Genomic DNA, 20,479 nt, shown 5'->3' with positions numbered 1-20,479 from the left:
CAAATATTAATATTTGTAAACATAACAAAATATCAATAAAATGTTATTTTACTTACCGAATCCATTTATATTGTATTATTATATTGATCGGTTATCATCATAATATGTATAAAAAACTGATCGGCCCGACATTTGTAACGTTTACTTTCTCAGAATCAGCTGATTGAGCCTACTACCAAAAGAATTAAGAAAACAATTTTTTAGTTGCTAAGAGAAACGAATGTATTAACGGAATTATTATTTTTAATTTTGTACATACAATTTATGATGCAGTAATTCATATTTCGTTAAGAGAGAGGCAAGGTTAAACTAGCTGGAGAGAAGAGTTTAACCTTGTGTTGCCTACTTATGAAATTTGGATTTTAAATATTTTTACGGTGATTAGAGATGAACATCAACAGTGATAAAATATTCTCTTATGTACTGTTATATTATGTGAGATAATCATAGAATCAAATAAGTTTGTAATTGAAGTTTGCCACAGTAAATCAGAGAAAGAAAAAATATGGCAATATGTACCTACATATGTATGTTTACATCAGTAAAAACAATTACAAATGCCTGGAGGATCTTTTTTTTATATGTATCACAATGATAATAGCTCAATATAATACAGGTAATACTATACAGTATAAATGGGTTCCGTAAGTGAAATAACATTTTACTGATATTTTGCTGTTTTTTCATTAAAGGATATGTATACTGAGAGAGAGAGAGAGAGAGAGAGAGAGAGAGAGAGAGAGAGAGAGAGAGAGAGAGAGAGAGAGAGAGAGAGAGAGAGAGAGAGAGAGAGACCTTACAGACCTTACAGTTCGTTCGGGTTGCCCCAGGTCCCTCAGTGTGAGGCACCTTTGATGTCTACCAGAAGTTAAGTATATCTTAGTTTAACCAGACCACTGAGCTGATTAACAGCTCTCCTAGGGCTGGCCTGAAGGATTAAATTGATTTTACATGACCAAGAACCAATTGGTTACCTAGCAACGGGACCTACAGCTCATTGTGGAATCCGAACCACATTATAGTGAGAAATGAATTTCTATCACCAGGAATAAATTCCTCTTATTCTTCACTGGCCGGTTGGAGATTCGAACTCGCGGCCAGCAGATGTCTACCAGAGATTGCTAATGCATCTTCCGGTATATTTTGCATCTTCCAGTCTTGGATGGTCTGGGATGCAGCTTAGATATTTGTCGAGCTTATTCTTAAACACATCTATGCTCACTCCTGATATGTTCCTCAGATGAGCTGGTAATGCACTGAATAATTGCTGCATTATTGATGCTGGTGCGTAGTGGATTAATGTCCTGTGTGCTTTCCTTAGTTTTCCTGGTATAGTTTTGGGCACTATTAATCTACCTCTGCTTGCTCTTTCTGATATTTTTAGCTCCATGATGTTTTCAGTAATTCCTTCTATCTGTTTCCATGCCTGTAATATTATGTAGCGTTCTCTTCTCCCTTTGAGACTATATAATTTTAAGAATTGTAGTCTTTCCCAGTAGTCTAGGTCCTTAACGTATTCTATTCTAGCTGTAAAGGACCTTTGTATACTCTCTACTTGTGCAATATCCTTTTGGTAGTGTGGGTACCATATCATATTGCAATATTCAACTGGACTATGTACATACGTTTTATAAAGCATAATCATGTGTTCGGCTTTTCTTGTTTTGAAGTGCCGTAACAACATTCCCATTTTTGCTTTGCATTTTGCCAATAGTATTGCTATTTGATCATTGCAGAGCATATTCCTATTCAGCATCACACCAAGGTCTTTCACCCTTAAACGCCGAGCCTCTATTTACAAAAACGTCTCCCGTATGCCGGCGGCGTTCGGTGAGTTAGCGCCGAAGCGGAAAAAAGGTTTTTTTCAAAAAATCACAGCACGCTTAGTTTTTAAGATTAAGAGTTCATTTTTGGCTCCTTTTTTTGTCATTGCCTGAAGTTTAGTATGCAACCATCAGAAATGGGAAAGAATATCATTATCATATATAAATATTGAAATATATGACAGCGCAAAAAAAATTTTTCATATATAACTTTATACAAATCGCGCTGTGAGCAAAACGGTTAAAGCTAACGGGTTATTTTGTTTTTCTTTGTATTGTACACTAAATTGTGATGATTTTGGTATATAACAAATTGTAAAACGATAAAAGCAACACAGAAAATATTATCACAAAATGATGCATGAATTCGTAACGCGCAGACGTAAAAAAATGTTTTTTTCAAAAATTCACCATAAATCGAAATTTTGTGCTAGAGACTTCCTGTTTGTTGGAAAATGAAGCTAATTGATTAAATATTACTAGACTGTAAGTGTTTTAGCTTACAATTGCAGTTTTCGACCATTTTGGTCGAGTTAAAGTTGACCGAAAGTTGAATTTTTTGTATTTATCGTGATTTATATGAAAATATTTCAAAACTGATGAAAGCTAAAACCATGAGTTATTTTCTGTTGTATTGTACATGAAATTGCGCACATTTTCATATATAAAACTTTATGTAACGACTAATATAAAACAGTGCAAATATTACGACAACGTGACGAAAGAATTTCTGAGATGTTCGGTTGAGTTACCGCGCAGACGTAAGGAAAATTTTTTAAAAAATTCACCATAAATCGAAATATTGTGCTAGAGACTTCCAATATATTGCAAAATGAAGGTAAACGATTGAATATTACTAGAATGTAAGAGTTTTAGCTTACAATTGCGTTTTTTTTACCATTTCAGTCAAGTTAAAGTTGACCGAAAGTTGAAATTTTGGCAGTTATCGTGATTTATGTGAAAATATTTCAAAACTGATAAAGGCTACAACCATGAGCTATTTTCTGTTGTATTCTACATGAAATTGCGCACATTTTCATATATAAAAGTTTATGTAATGACTAATGTAAAACGATGCAAACATTACGACAACGTGACGAAAGAATTTCTGAGATGTTCGGCAGAGTTACCGCGCGCAGACGTAAGGAAAAAGTTTTTTTCAGAAATTCACCATAAATCGAAATATTGTGCTAGAGACTTTCAATTTGTTGCAAAATGAAGGTACATGATTGAATATTACTAGAATGTAAGACTTTTAGCTTATAACTGCGTTTTTTTACCATTTCGGTCGAGTTAAAGTTGACCGAAGGTTGAAATTTTGGCAGTTATCGTGATTTATATGAAAATATTTCAAAACTGATAAAAGCTACAACCATGAGTTATTTTCTGTTGTATTCTACATGAAATTGCGCACATTTCCATATATAAAACTTTATGTAACGACTAATATAAAACAGTGCAAACATTAAGACAACGTGACGAAAGAATTTCTGGCGCGGACGTAAGGAAAAAGTTTTTTTTCAAAAATTCACCATAAATCGAAATATTGTGCTAGAGACTTCAAATTGGTTGCAAAATGAAGGTAAATGATTGAATATTACTAGAATGTAAGAGTTTTAGCTTACAATTGCGTTTTTTGACCATTTCGGTCGAGTCAAAGTTGACCGAAGGTTGAAATTTTGGCAGTTATCGTGGTTTATATGAAAATATTTCCAAACTGATAAAAGCTACAACCATGGGTTGTATTTTGCTGTATTTTACATGAAATTGCGCACATTTTCATATATAAAACTTTATGTAACGGCTAATATAGAACAGTGCAAAAATTACGACAAAATGAAGAAAGAATTTCTGAAATTTTCCGGACGAGTTACCGCGCTTGCGTAAGAAAAAGTTTTTTCAAAAATTCACCATAAATCGAAATATTGTGCTAGAGACTTTCCAATTTGTTGCAAAATGAAGGTACATGATTGAATATTACTAGAATGTAAGAGTTTTAGCTTACAGTTGCGTTTTTCGACCATTTCGGTCAAGTCAAAGTTGACCGAAGGTTGAAATTTTTTGTAGTCGACGTACGGTACGTCCACTTGGCACCCAACAGACAATTTTAGTCGACGTATGATACGTCCAGTAGGCGTTTAAGGGCTAACTGCTTCCTTATTAGTGATTGTCTTGTTATTAGGTCCTATATATGCATATAGCATTCCTTCTTTATCACCATAGTTTATTGATTCAAATTTATCAGAGTTAAATACCATCCTATTTACCACTGTCCATTCATATATTTTGTTTAGGTCTCTTTGTAGCGAGTACCTATCTTCATCACAAGTAATTTCTCTACTTATTCTTGTGTCATCGGCGAAACTTCTCATTACCGAGTCCTTAACATTACTGTCTATGTCTGCCATCATAATAACAAACAGCAATGCAACTAACACTGTACCTTGTGGTACACTATATATTACCTTAGCTTCATCTGATTTCTCATTGTTTGCTATCACTATCTGTTTTCTGTTATGCACAAATTCTTTTATCCATCTTACTACTTTGTCCACAATATTATGTTTTCTACTTTTTTTCAATAATATATTATGGTCTACCTTGTCAAAAGCTTTTGCAAAGTCTAGGTAAACCACATCTGTGTCTTTTTCCTTTATCATATTTTTATATATGTTTTCATGGTGGACTAACAGTTGGGTTTGTGTACTTTTTCCGGGCACAAAACCATGTTGTCCTATATTAAACAAACTATTTTTCATTAAATGTTTCATTATATTTTTCTTCATTACCTTTTTCATACACTTTCATAATATGTGATGTTTGACTCACAGGCTTATAATTACTTGCCTCTAGTCTTGATCCACTTTTGAAAATAGGAGTAATATATGCTAATTTATTTTCATCATACATCTTGCCTGTACAGTATCTACACTTAATAACACAGTGTTGCAAGCGGCTTTGTGATAGAATGAACTACTTTCTTTAACAAAATGGCAGGGATGCCATCTGGTCTGGCTGCTGATCCTTTTCTAATTTCATTAATAGCCTGCACAATATCGGCTTCATTAATATCTGTGTCCAATAAATATTCACTATTTTCATCTCTTATTTCTGTATCATTATCTTCATTATCAATTCTAGGTGTAAACTCTCTCTTATATCTTTCTGCTAATATGTTGCATATTTCCTTTTTTTCATTCGTTAATCACCCTTCAATTCTTAGAGGGCCTATTTCTACTCTTCTTTTATTCATCTTTTTCGCATATGAGTAAAATATTTTGGGGTTTTGCTTGATATTTTTTAGGGTCTTTTCTTCAAAGTCCCGTTTTTCATTTTCTTTTTATTGTATAATCTTTTGTTCTGCATTTTCTATCTTACTTTTTAGTTCAATCACTTTCCATGCATTCTTTTCTTTTGCAAGACCTTTTTTCCACTTTCTGATTTTCTGGAACAAGATCCTTCTGTCTCTTGGTATGCGTGACTGATGTTTACTTTTCTTCTTCGGTATATATTTTTCCACTATTTCCTCTAATATTTTATATAATATATCTGTATTTACCTGTATATTACCACTTACGAATATGTTTTCCCTGGTCTTTGATTAATTCTTCATTTATTTCTGACCATTTTATATTCTTACTATAGAAATTGTATTTTCCATATCCCTCCCATTTTTTTGTCTCTTGCTTATCTCTGTTTTCAGGTGTTTTGGAACGGACTGTTAATTCCATGACATTATGGTCTGAAATACTGGTATTATACACTATTATTTCTTTAACACAGTTCACCTCATTCACAAATACTAGGTCTAAAATATTATCCTTTCTTGTTGGCAGGTGATTTATTTGCTAAATCTTATGTTCTAGTAGCATATCTAATAGCTTTTCAAATTGCCTTTTATCTTCTGCACTACTATTACTCTCTTTTTTATATGTATAAATACAACCACAGTCTACTATTCATTCTTTCAATTCTACAAAAGGAAAGTTAGAGTCTCTGGATAGGAGTATAGTCCAGTCTTTGTGATTTCTACATATATCATCCAATTTGTCAATTATTATGTCAAACTCTTTAGTATTAGGGGGTCTGTATATTACGATGTTCACTAATTTTTCAGATTCAAATTCTACCGCTATTAATTCACATTCTGTGTTATAAAATTTCTCACAGAATTTTCCTCGATTATCTGATCTATATTTCTGAAAACCCTTTATCTGATTACCATTACCAGTCTCTTGGGAATACCAGGTTTCACTCATATTCATTATTTCTATTTTTTCATTTTGGGTTAGTTCGTCTAAGAACTCTATCTTTCTTTTTGAGTTACTCGAAACTAAACCCTGCGCATTCATCACAATGATGGTTTGCGTGTGATCTCCATTATCTAATATGGGTAATAGTAAGGATTTTCCCATGTTTCTTTCCTGTTCCGATAAGTTGTTCTTTTCTTCCTTTCCAGAAATTTGTACATTAAAAAATCCAACTTTTCCATTATATTTGATCTTCCATCTTCATATTTATTCATTTTGTGCATATACCTGCATTTATCTCCATATCTGCACCATCCCCTAGCATCATAGATACACTGCTTGTTCCTTGCACTATACCTAGGTGCTGATGCCTCATATTGTGGTGCTGACATTTCGTAATGTGTTGTTGGCTTGCTTTTTTCCTTCATCACATGTTCTTTGTTCCTTTCTTTATTTGCTTCATTTTTACCTTGATTTTTTATATGTATTTGATTTTGATTTTTATTCTTCATGGCTACAGGATGCATATACCTACATTTTTTTATTAAACCTACATCCATTTCCTTCTCTCCAGTTTTTATATATTTTGGGATGTAGATCGCTGCATTCCTCCTCATATCTGTCTAGATACGCACATTTGCATAGATCTCGTAATTGTGACATCTTGGGATGCTTGTAATAACATTTTTCACCGAATCTGCAATTCCCTCTTTTCAAAAGGGTGCATACTGTGTCTTTCTTTTCTTTTTTTTTCTTGCTCTTTCCCATCAGTATGAAGATCTGGGTACAACCTGTTTGGAATTTTATTTTGAGTTATCATGTCATAATTTACTACTTCATATTTATGCTGCTGTATTGCCTCATATGCAGAATCTATGAGTTTCTCTGCATCCATACTCTTATCCTGGTCTTTGTTTTCATTATTTTTTCTATCTCTTCAATCTTATTTTCTTCTTTTCTATTTTCCTCTTCCTCTTCTTCATCTTCTTCATCCTCAACAATTTGTACATTAAGTCTTGATTTAATACCCTTGTCTAGCCATACTAGACATGTTAAGCAAAATACTATTGTGTCCTTATTTTTATTTTGCTGTACTTCTACACATGTAAGATGAGTAGCTATGTGGCATGCATAGCATTTCCTAATCAGGTTTTGTGGATTTACAATGCTATGCCACACACTACATAGTTTACATGCTTTAGGCATTTGTTTTCCTATTGCATCAATCAATATATTCACCTTATTCATTTTCCTTGTTGGAATGTGTTGATTGATGTAGATTTTCTTTATAAGTCTTTTGATAACTTGAACTTTCTTTGGTATTCCTTTAATTATTTTCATTATATTTTCTGCAGCCTTGCTCCAGCTTGAAGGATCATAGCCTTTCAATATATCTGTGAATGTTTTTGCATCTTTTTGATTATAGTTGTTGTTGATCTCAACGATAAGCAAGCCTAGTTCCCTGCCTGCCAAGTCATCATATTGTATATCACTTAGGCATGCAAGATTCCTCCAGCACCTGCCACTGTTGTTAGGCACTTCCATGATGTTCAGTTTTTAAGAATTCACTCGAAAAAACAACTTAGTCAACGCTTTATCGTGCTATGCTGATATTACTCTAATCACCAACAGTTCATGAACATTGCTAGCAGAACAAATATGTCTCACTGAGAGAATGTCACATCACAGAGAGAGAGAGAGAGAGAGAGAGAGAGAGAGAGAGAGAGAGAGAGAGAGAGAGAGAGAGAGAGAGAGAGAGAGAGAGAGAGAGAGAGAGAGAGAACTTAGCTGTTTACATTGGTAAGCTGTTTTGTGATTTTGCAGGATTTTAATTTAGGATTTTATTGGTATTTTGCTGTGTTTGCATTAACATCAATACAGGTAGTGCTCGAGTTACGATGATTCGACTTACGATAATTCGCTCTTACGATGGGGTTAGCAATTAATATCAATACGACAATATTTTGAAAATACGTATTTTTAAATTTCGCAGGTGACTGCCGCAGGCAACAACGTACAATCAGGCAGCGTATGGTGTACGATACGTTGGGCCGAGAGGCTGGAATAGGTACATTAATTCAATGAGTCGACCTTGCTTGCTCTCGTGCCGGAAGTTAAAATAGGTCAGTGTTCGTTTGCGATTTTTGTGCTTTTGTAAATACACCAAACTCTAAAATTCAAATTTGTATCACTATGTCTGCCAAACACCCAAGTGTGTCTCGTGCTGGTAGTGCGAAAAAGAAGAGGCAGTCTATCACTCTGGAGCAGAAAATGAAAATTATCAACCAGCGTGCCGCTGGAAAGCCAGTCATGGTAATCGCACGTGACGAACATCTATCTCAGTCGACGGTATCCACCATCCTTAAAGACGAGAAACGGATAATGAACGCTATAAGGTCATCTGCTTCAGTTCGTTCGACACTTATATCAAAGAAGAGGATAGGACCTTTGGAAGAAATGGAGCAGTTACTGGTCACGTGGATGGAGGACCAGATACAGAAGCGTATGCCACTCAGTCTCCTAACCATCCAAACAAAGGCTCGCATGCTTTTCGATGAACTGAAGAAAAACTATGATGATAACCACAACAAAAGTTTTGTAGCAAGTGCTGGATGGTTTCATCGCTTCAAGAACCGTCATAATTTTCATAGTGTGAAAATTAGCGGTGAAGCAGCATTTGACGCCGAAGGAGCTGCTAAATTCAAGGATATTCTGCAAAAGATCGTCATTGATGAAGGGTACTTGCCGGAGCAGATCTTTAATGTCGACGAAAGAGGACTGTATTGGAAGCGTATGCCTCAACGGTCCTACATCCATAAAGAAGCAACGATGATACCTGGGTTTACAGCATACAAAGATCGACTGACTCTTCTGCTTGGGGGAAATGTGGCTGGGTATAAACTTAAGCCACTCAGGGTTTATCACTCCGAAAATCCAAGGGCATTAAAGAGAATCGACAAGCATACGCTTCCTGTACATTACCAAATAATAAGAAAGCATGGATGACTGCAATGCTGTTCGAAGACTGGTTTGTGCGATGCTTTATTCCAGAAGTGAAAGAGTATTGTAGGAAAACAAAATCCCTTCAAAATTCTGCTGATTCTAGACAATGCTCCCGGCCACCCTCAGAACATCGGAGATATTAACGAGAACGTAAAAGTTGTGTTTCTGCCACCAAACACAACTTCTCTCCGCTACAACCCATGGATCAGGGCGCTGTCGCTACGTTCAAGGCCTATTATCTTGGAACACGTTTGCTCAGGCTGTTCAGGCTACGGATAATGAGGAGAAAGATCTCAGGACTTTCTGGAAGGAATTCAATGTTCTGAACTCCATTATGAACATTGGAAAGGCATGGAAGGAGGTAAAGAAAGAATGTATGAATGGGGTTTGGAAAAATCTGCTACAAGTGTATGTGAACTCATTCAAAGGTTTCAATAAAGATAAAGAAGTTGTGGAAATTAATAAAAAGATCATGACACTTGGGAGAAGTTTAGATTTAGAAATTGATGAGGAAGACATCCAAGATCTTTTAGATGTGCAAGATGTAGAGCTTTCATGGCAGAAGATTTAATTGCGCTTTTGCAGAAGAGAGAAAAAGAGCAGACGAGGAAGAAGAAATTGAAGAAGAGCCAGAGCGAAAGTTTACGACAAAATCACTAGCAGAGGTTTTTGCCTCATTTGAACATGGACTGAAACTTTTGAGTGAAATGGATGGGAACATGGAACGGTTTGCTAAAGTTAAAAGAGCACATCAAGACGCTGTTGCATGTTACCAAGTCACTTATGAAGAACGAAAAAAACGCACTATGCAACCGACGATGGAACACTTCTTTAAGAGAACAACTCCAAAAACCTCGCCTTCTGCCTCCCCTACCCCCACCCCTACCCCGACATTTGAGCCTCGATCCCCTTCATCTCTTAATTTTGAAACACCTGAACTAACAGAAGAAGAAATACTATCTGAAGAGGAGCGAGTTGATGATCCTGAAGCTTTATCATCCTCCTCCTCTTCCGATTTTTAGTTATCCGTAGCCATGAACAGCCTGACACCGTTCACGTGAATCACGTGTGCCGACGACGGACCAAATCTTGGTGAGTACCCTTACAGTACAGTCTGATTCTTTTTCTTGTTATTCAATTTCTTTTATACTGAATTATCATAAGTCAATCTGCATTGAATCTGCAGAATTAGCTGGTATTAATAATTACCACTCTACCATATATGTATAGAATATACCGTAGGCTAGCTACTGTTTACGTGTATACGATTACCATACTGGTACGCTATCCTAACTCTGGTTAGTTTTATTCAATTTCTCTTTATACTGAATTATCATAAGTCAATCTGCATTGAACCTGCAGAATTAGCTGACATTAATAATTACTGTACTGTATATGTATAGAGTATACTGTGTAGTGTAGGCTAGGCTACCATATATGTATACATGGTACTGATTACCCTTGTGTAGGCTAGGCTATATTCGACTTAAGATTATTTCAACAAACGATGGGTTTTTTGGAACCTAACCCCATCGTAACTCGAGCACTACCTGTATTTGAAAATTAGTAAATAATTTTATAATAAAAAAAGGATTTTGACAAAGGAAAAATCTATTTCTGGGGAGGGGCCCATGTCACCCAGTGAAAAGTCCATTCAGCACTTATTTCTAGGTAATTCCGTTGCTAGATACCAGAGAAAAGCTAAATGTAAAGCTGGGGTTACTACCCCCAGAGTGAGCTCCAAGAAATGGAGTTGTGTATGGTAAAGGGTGAGATTGTCACAATCACGGGATCCTGCCCTATAAAGATTCCCAATGTCAAAAGTCCCAACTAGAGAGGTGCCAATACAAGCCCATGCACTACTTGCAGACTGTACACAAGGCAATACTAGACGCATTCCATGTTAGCACCCACCCCACTAGAATGATGTTTACCATGGGAGGGAGAGAATGAAAAACAGGGGTGGGTCACCGGGTGACATGGGCCCCTCCCCAGAAATAGATTTTCCCTTTGTCAAAATCCTTTTTCTGGATCGGGGTCCTATGTCACCCGGTGAAATAATCACAGAGAAATAAATATCATTCTTATGCTATTAAAGACAATGAACTGCTTGTAAGGGAATAACTGAGGCAGTGAAGGGAAATTGACTAAGAATCAGAAAGGGAACCAGAGAGAGGGACAGCGTTCCTGCCGCCACCGTGGGGAATTTAAGAGCTACCAAAGATTTCAAATAGTGACGTTGAAAACTAGGGGAGAATTCCACCCTGAACATTTGGTAAGGTCCCCGAAATGTAATGAAAATAATTAATGTAAGTGGCCACTGCTCTAATATCATGAGCTTTGGAATTGAACCTGAATAGGCTTGTTTTAAGAAAACACAAAACTTGCTGCCTAATAGCAGACACAATGACAGTACCCCCCCCTTTTTCTAATAAAGAGAGGGCCTGACAAAATTGAGAGGTCCTGTCAAAATAAGCCTGTAAGGAATAAACTGGGCACAGAGACAGACCTTGTGAAAGGGGAGTACTTCCCAAGGTGACCACCCAAAATGAGGACCTTCAACTTAAGCTAGAAAGTTAGGGTGAGGAATCCGCACCACTACCCCTGATGTGGGGAAACCAATATGGTTGGTTCCGCTAGACAGGGCAGACAGTACAGGAATACTAGCACTAGAAGCTAAGCTGAATAAAATTAGGAACAAGATGATTGTTGGTTACCGAAGCTAACTCCGATACATTACTCAAAGACCAGGAAACCGAACGTGGACGGAGTACTGGTCTCAGACGAACACAGGCCTTAGGGTTGAAAGTTAAGGGCCTGTGAGGCTGATTTCAACAAAAGACTTTCCTCGGGGCCGATGCGGCTGCATCATTACTGTAGCTTCAGAAACTATGTGGAGAGTGCTAGTTACTTAACTGCAGAAACACACTGCAGCAGAGTAGAATCCCTTGTCTGATTCTAGGAAGACAGTAATAACAGAACCAATACCAGTTTCCCCCTAAACTGTAAATTTCACAAAGACCACAAAGCTTGGGCACCAGAACTTTGAGGAGGCTGACACAGGCTGAGTTTATACCACTCGTGGCAGTTTTGGGTCGTAGATTTGGAGCACCAAGGTTTCAACCCCAGAAGGAGTGGAAACCAACTGGCTTCCAGCCCGTTGGGAGTTACTAGACCTACTCAACCCTTGAATGTTCTGAACTTGTGAAGGACTTAAATAACAGGTTCACCGGGGGAAACATAAACTAACTTCCACCCGTTCCAACCTAACGACACTGTGTCCGTGGAGAGAGCTAGAGGGTCCAGGTTGGGGGACCACACAACAAGATAGTTTGTGGCTGAATTGGGTTGCAAACAGACCTACTCCTAGGTCCGGAAATAGATCGCCAAACTACCTGAATGACGCTCCGTCTAAGGTCCATTCCGACACCAGGGGGGAGGCCCTGGATAGGGAAACTGTAGCGACCTTTTGGACCCCTACGAGAAGGGTGGCAGACAGATGCCACTTGTGTCTGTTTGCTATGGAGAAGATTGAACCATAACCTGATTGATTCGATTCGACTTCGAACCCCCTTGTTTACGCAGTGCACTACTGCTGCGTTGTTCAGAACCAGCCTTAAATGAATCCTCCTGGGAGGCAGAAGTTTTCCCAAGGGCAGGAAGACTGCCACAGCCCCCCCAAGGCATTGATATGGGACTGCCGGAATGCGGCTGACTAAGTTCCATGTACTTCATGGAGTTAAAAATATCCACCCCACCCCCTCAGAGAGGTGACGGTGTGGAATACTGAGGCCGGAGGGGGAAGCTGAAGAGGAACTGACTTCGATAAGCTCTTGACTGTTGCCCAAGGCCGGAGGCCTTTGTCAAATAGGAGGAATCAGGGAGACACGTCCCTGACTCCGCCATACCCCGTTTATAAACTCCAGCTTTGACTTCAGAAGGAGAACCGTCACTGAAGCAAACTGAAGAGAGCCCAAGACCTTTTCTTGGGCACGGCGAGAGGTACGCTTGTGTTTATGAAATGCCTGGTTGCCCTTGCTATCTCTTTCCGCTTCCACTGGATTCACAACCACTGAAGGCTACCCTCTGGAATCAGGCAGGATTCCTTCCTGTATACTTGGAAGCCCAGAGACTCCAGAAAGCCGATTATAATGGCCGGCACTCTCCGGCAATCCTCGACCCTGGATGCCCAAATGAGCCAGGCGACTAGATATGTGGCTAGCATAACCTTCTGATACCGGAGCTGTTGAACTACGGTACGGCTCAAACTGGCGAAGATTCTGGGGGCTACATTGAGGAGGGCATGATCCTGAAGGGGTACGCCTGCCCCCCCGAGCCTGAATCCCAAGAAGGGAGAGAACCTTCCTGCAACTAAGACGTGATAGGAAGCGTCGGAAAGGCCTATAGAGGTGGTTACGGCTCCACGGTGTAGTAGGATCCGAACCTACAAGACTGTAAGCATCCGAGACTTGTCGCATTGAATGAGGAATATAAACGGGACAAGTCTGGAATTATTCTCCAGCGGAAGGGAACTTCTTTGGCAGACTGAAAAAGTCTTCCTTGCGATTACAAGTGTCTCACTTTCTTTATTGCCTGTTTCCTTAACAGACCTTTCACAAAGTCCTCCAGAGCCCTGGCCGGTAACTGACAGAACCTGATTGGGGGAGGGGGACAAACAGTCCAGCTCCACCCCAGGCCTTTGATAACTATACTCTGGGCCCAGGGACTGAAGTTCCACTGGCCCCGAAAATGGTACAGCCTCCCGCCCACCTGAGAAATACCACTGGGAGGAGGCTTGCTTGTCTCCCCTGGAGCCTTTGCCTTCCCAATTTCTCGGAGAGGAGCAGGATGCTTCCCTGCCCCTGTGATAACCCCGAGGCACAGTGCCTCTGGTAGAATGCCTAGTGAAAATTCTTTCCTTGGGTTTTCGTATGAAACAGTGAAAACCCAGGCGGAGACATATGGGGGAGCCACTAGGGGCTGATGTGTTGGCTGAACCAGCACACACAGAGGTGGAGGCTGGGAGTGAGAGGCTGACGGTTGTCCAGGGGCAGGAACCTGAAGAGCCTGCACCACTGCCTGAGCAGGGGGGCGCTTGAACTACATGAACTTCTTGCCGGACTTGGGATAGGGCCCGGCAAGTTCAGATTGTTTCCGCTTGTAGGGTAGACCCCAACGAGAACGGAGGCTCTGATTAACTTTAGTAGCCCCGGACAGACCGTACCAACGCCCACCTGGGGAAAGATTAATTCCCCAGGTGAAACTGTTCATAAGCCTATCTGGCTCAAGGCAGAACGTGGCTGCCGAAAGATGTGTTTTCAGCTGTCCGTCCGGACTGTGATGAAATTAAACAGGTCCTGCAGAAAACCTGACAAGAGGGATTTTATCAGGACCCGAAACAACGAACCGCCATTATATACCACAGGCATTGCTTCTGTTAAAGTCAAAGAGTTCAAGGACCTGGCAAGCCTGTCCTTACACCTTGTTTCAGCTTCCGGGAATCGACTCCGGAAGCTTAGGGGGCTGTATGCTGAATAAATTAGAAGTGTAGTCCGGGGTTAGAAGATTCACTGTGAACGTATCTGTGGGATCTGTCTCCCGGAGATGTGTCAGTGGTTTACTTCCGAAACAAGCCTGTTGATAAGAGGGGCTACATTCGGAGCACAAGGGGTAGGAAGCAGGCCTCTCAAAGAGAACACAGTAAAGACTCCTTTAGCTGGCGTGAGCTTGAAATTCTCCGCCTGCCACTCCGATAGAATTCCCAACAGAGACGATTGTGCCCAGTCCCTAGGGAAGATGAGGGTTTCCTTAGGGATCTTGTCAGATAGATTCATTCCATGCCCCTTCTGTCAGTCTGGCAAAACCCGGATAAGGGGATACCAGACCGGAAGGGAAGAAATGCAATTCCGCCAACCTCCGTGCGCCCACACCCTCGATAGAAGGGTACCTTCATGCTGGGAAGCATAAAGGGTTAGGCGCCAAGGGTTCCCCAGACCGAAGGGGAAAAGGGGTGGAGGTGTCCGTAACGGAGTAGGATTCCGGAACGGAGCAGGATTTTGCAGGTGATCCGCCGCTAATGAATCCTGAGATTAATCCCTTTGGGATTTAAGCTCCTGGGAAAGGGAAAGCACGGACCCATGAGGCAGAAAGCTGGTTAGAAAGTTTTAATAGTTTGTCAATGACCCTCATGTCAAGCTCCTTATAAGGAGACCCGCAAAAGAGTCTGCAACAAAGGAAGGAGGGGGTAACCGCCTTACTCTGCTTGAGCCGTGTCCCTTTCCAGAAGACGAGGCCTAACTCGTAGACGGCATCGGACTAGAGATCCGTGACGTCCTCGAGGGGGCCCTGGAGCGGATCTTCTGGGTTTTAAAAAAGGTCTTTCTTTGACTGATTTCACCTTAGGGACGATAGACCAGGAACCGTCCAAAAGGGATGAGGATCTAACGAATCCCCTAAAGGAAAAAGGCAAAAGAAGGAAGAGATCTAAGCGGAAAAAGTTTGTCTCACTTATTCCCGCACCTACTTATTGCTCCAGGACGATGTTCACAGGTTCGAGAACGAGACTGAAGGCCGCAACGTCTTCAGTCAACCCTCCGCAAATAGCTAATTTATTTTAAGATGACCGGGTCATCTCTTGGACCCCGGTAGCCAAAGGGGCAGCAACTTCTTCAGCAACTGACGCTGAGATCTGGGCGCCGGGGAAAGGAACATTACAAATGTCCACCGAAAGGACATAGGATTTTCCCGCCTCTACGTTTCGCCCGAAGTCGCTGACCCCGGACTAGAGGGTCTGAAGCGAAGAGTTACGAGACTTGCGGCCGGCCTCCAGGAGGGGGAAAATTAGGACCCCAAACACCGGAGGAGCAACTATTAATAAGTCATATGAGACGGAGTTTGGCGGAGATAAATTCGATAGGTGTATACGAAACCTACAGATTCATCAAGTATCTTGCCCGGAGAGAGCCCAAACACCGAAGGAGCGACTATTAATAAGTCATATGAGGCGGAGTTTGGCGGAGGTAAAACCGACAGGTGTATATGAAACCTACGGATACATCGAGTAGCCTGCTCGGAGAGAGCGTAGCATACATCACAACCTCCGGGTGCCAAACTATTAATTCTCCAACACAGACCGCGCACCGGAATGGGAACTACAGACTCTGTGGTCGCTGGCTTGTTGCAGGATAGCGGAGCATTCCTGCAGTTGACAAAACCAGCTGAAAGCGTATGAGATATGAGCATGCTGGAACGAATGCCGGAGCAGAGTACCGAAGCAGCGACATTAGCCTAGTCAGACCAGGAAAACCCACCGGAGTAAACCAGAGAGAAAACCGGACTAACAGTTCAAATCTCATAGACACAAAAACAGAGCCATCAAAAACATTCCGGAGCGACTATGTTAAAAATTATTTGACAGATACAAATATAGTGGGAAGGTTATGAACTGTCCAGAAGTGGGCGCACTCAGAGCCAAGAGAGGAAGATATCCTGAACAAAGTGGTAGCGGTGGGGGGGATGAACACCGACCGCTAAACACTATAACCGCCGGAGCGGTAAGCAAGGAGAGCGCCCAACAATATAACGAAACACCAAACAGGTAGTTAGCAAAAAGGAGGGGGAATGCCGAAAGCAAATAAGACAGAAGACAGTTAGGTGGAAAACGCTAACTGGCCTCATATGAGATCCCAACAGCGAGGTGCGGACTGGTAGGAAGCACCACAAAGGGAAACAGTCGACGTAAAAGGAAGGGGAGAGGACAGGCCAGGAGGTTGGTAACCCAAAGTAGCGACCAGGGGTGGGACAGCACTCCCCGGGCGCCCAGAGATCCTCATACGTCCCCTCGCTATGTGAGCTGTGTTGCACGACAAGAGCGAGAGAAAAGGGGAGGAAGGGCAAAAACCTCTACGGCCAGGAGAGCAAAGAAAGGAAATGGAGTGTGAACAAGAGTGGGGAGAGCACTCCCGGTCACCTCTAATCCCTTTGTTGGCCGAGTTGGTTGAGCTTCAGACCGTCATTCGATGGGCCGGAGTTCGATTCCCGCCGCCGGCTGATGAAGAGTTAGAGGAATTTATTTCTGGTGATAGAAATTCATTTCTCGCTATAATGTGGTTCGGATTCCACAATAAGCTGTAGGTCCCGTTGCTAAGTAACCAATTGGTTCTTAGCCACGTCAAAATAAGTCTAATCCTTCGGGCCAGCCCTAGGAGAGCTGTTAATCAGCTCAGTGGTCTGGTAAAACTAAGCTATACTTACTTTTACCTCTAGGCCCTAGGTGGGGTGCCAACCGATAGGGTCAGACACTCAATACTGAGGGACAAACCAATCAATGCAGAGGGAGGGGATGTAGGCTACAGCACCAAAATAAGGATAAAGTGCTCTCAAGCCTTGGTAAGTTAACAAACCTTGAAAACGAACCAAGGGGAGAGAGAGCAAAGGGATTGGGTAAAAAGGGGAAGAAGGGGTTTCTCGACACAATAAAATATAGTTGGTAAGCAACCCAAAGAAGGATTGAACTAGGATAGGCTACGCAGGAAAACCCTCACTATTCCAGCTTAACTTATCAGGAACATTAGCCTAAGTGAAAAGCCGAAACAGGGAGAGGGTGGACATAGGCTATATACCCAAGCCAAAACCAAACAAAGGGAAGCACCAGACATAAAACTCATACGTACAGATCGAGATCGCAGACATGAAACTCGTACGTACAGATCGAGATCGCACTTACATGAAGCCAGCTGGACAAAACCTGTAACAGTAATTTTCAATACACTTTGGAAGAGATGAAAACTGATATACTGCTGATAAAAATGGTATTTTCATAATAAAATTAAGTTTCATATACTGTATACTTACCAAGTAATTACATAGCTATACTTTCTACATGATTGGCAGTTAAAAATTTGAAGTTCGCGATAGCGATTCATTTGTTTCAAGTGTAGGTAACAACCCCATTGTCTAACGGGGAACGATAGGTACAACAACACAGAGAAGATCACTTCATTTGTGCTTAACCCTTTAACGCCGAAGCCCTATTTACAAAAACGTCTGCCGTATGCCGGCGGCGTTCAGTGAGTTAGCGCCGAAGCGGAAAAAAAAAGCTTTTTTAAAAAAATCACAGCACGCTTAGTTTTTAAGATTAAGACTTCATTTTTGGCTCATTTTTTTTGTCATTGCCTGAAATTTAGTATGCAACCATCAGAAATGAAAAAAATATCATTATCATATATAAATATTGGAATATATGACAGCGAAAAAAAAAAAAAACTCGTATATAATTGTATACAAATCGCGCTGTAAGCAAAACGGTCGAAGCTAATGAGTTAATTTTTTTTAGTTGTATTGTACACTAAATTGCGATGATTTTGGTATATAACAAATTTTAAAACGATCAAAGCAACACAGAGAAAATATTATCACAAAATGATGCATGAATTCGTAACGCGCGGATGTAAAAAATGTTTTTTTCAAAAATTCACCATAAATCGAAATATTGTGCTAGAGACTTCCCATTTGTTGAAAAATGAAGCTAATTGATTAAATATTACTAGACTGTAAGTGTTTTAGCTTACAATTGCAGTTTTCGACCATTTCAGTCGAGTTAAAGTTGACCGAAAGTCGAATTTTTTCTATTTATCGTGATTTATATGGAAATATTTCAAAACTAATAAAAGCTAAAACCATGAGTTATTTTTAGTTGTATTGTACATGAAATTGCGCACATTTTCATATATAAAACGTTATGTAACGACTAATATAAAGTGGTGCAAATATTACGACAACGAGACGAAAGAATTTCTGAGATGTTCGGCCGAGTTACCGAGCAGACGGAAGGAAAATGTTTTTTTCAAAAATTCACCATAAATCGAAATATTGTGCTAGAGACTTCCAATTTATTGCAAAATGAAGTTGAACGATTGAATATTACTAGAATGTAAGAGGTTTAGCTTACAATTGCGTTTTTTTACCATTTCGGTCGAGTTAAAGTTGACCGAAGGTTGAAATTTTGGCAGTTATCGTGATTGTGAAAATATTTCAAAACTGATAAAAGCTACAACCATGAGCTATTTTCTGTTATATTCTACATGAAATTGCACACATTTTCATATATAAAAGTTTATGTAACGACTAATGTAAAACGATGCAAACATTACGACAACATGACGAAAGAATTTCTGAGATGTTTGGCCGAGTTACCACAAGACAGACGTAGGGGAAAAAATGTTTTTTTCAGAAATTCACCATAAATCGAAATATTGTGCTAGAGACTTTCAGTTTGTTGAAAAATGAAGGTACATGATTGAATATTACTAGAATGTAAGAGTTTTAGCTTATAATTGCGTTTCTTTACCATTTCGGTCGAGTTAAAGTTGACCGAAGCTTGAAATTTTGGCAGTTATCGTGATTTATATGAAAATATTTCAAAACTGATAAAAGCTACAACCATGAGTTATTTTCTGTTGTATTCTACATGAAATTGCGCACATTTCCATATATAAAACTTTATGTAATGACTAATATAAAACAGTGCAAACATTACGACAACGTGACGAAAGAATTTCTGGCGCGGACGTAAGGAAAAAGTTTTTTTCAGAAATTCACCATAAATCGAAATATTGTGCTAGAGACTTCCAATTGGTTGCAAAATGAAGGTACATGATTGAATATTACTAGATCGTAAGAGTTTTAGCTTAAAATTGCATTTTTTTACCATTTCGGTCGAGTCAAAGTTGACCGAAGGTTGAAATTTTGGCAGTTATCGTGATTTATATGAAAATATTTCAAAACTGATAAAAGCTACAACCATGGGTTGTATTTTGCTGTATTGTACATGAAATTGCGCACATTTTCATATATAAAACTTTATGTAACGGCTAATATAGAACAGTGCAAAAATTACGACAAAATGACGAAAGAATTTATGAAATTTTCGGCTGAGTTACCGCCGTGCGTAAGAAAAAGTCTTTTTCAAAAATTCACCATAAATCGAAATATTGTGCTAGAGACTTCCAATTTGTTGCAAAATGAAGGTACATGATTGAATATTACTAGAATGTAAGAGTTTTAGCTTAAAATTGCGTTTTTCGACCATTTCGGTCGAGTCAAAGTTGACCGAAGGTGAAATTCTTTGTAGTCGACGTACGGTACGTCCACTCGGCACCCAACAGACAATTTTAGTCGACGTATGATACGTCCAATAGGCGTTTAAGGGTTAATTGTCCATCAGAGAGGAGGAGGTAGGCTCTGATCTGCAATTACTTGGTGAGTATATATGAAACTTAATTTTATTATGAAAATATCATTTTCATATGTGTAACTTACCAAGTAATTACATAGCTGAATCCCACATTGATAGGGGGTGGGATAAATGGGCATATTCTGTTTCAAAAACAGTCAGATATGAAT

General features: G+C 39.8%; 1 protein-coding gene across 1 annotated transcript in view; it reads right to left on the bottom strand.

Annotated features, from left to right (window-relative positions):
• Nucleotides 1-20,479, bottom strand: part of LOC136855124 (uncharacterized) — a 174,356-nt gene that overhangs the window by 6,678 nt on the left and 147,199 nt on the right. The window lies entirely within an intron of this gene.

This window comes from Macrobrachium rosenbergii, chromosome 3 (assembly GCF_040412425.1).
Source record: "Macrobrachium rosenbergii isolate ZJJX-2024 chromosome 3, ASM4041242v1, whole genome shotgun sequence".
Lineage (NCBI taxonomy): Eukaryota > Metazoa > Arthropoda > Malacostraca > Decapoda > Palaemonidae > Macrobrachium > Macrobrachium rosenbergii.
Note: the sequence above shows the minus strand (reverse complement) of the source record. Positions and strands in the feature narration are given on the sequence as shown.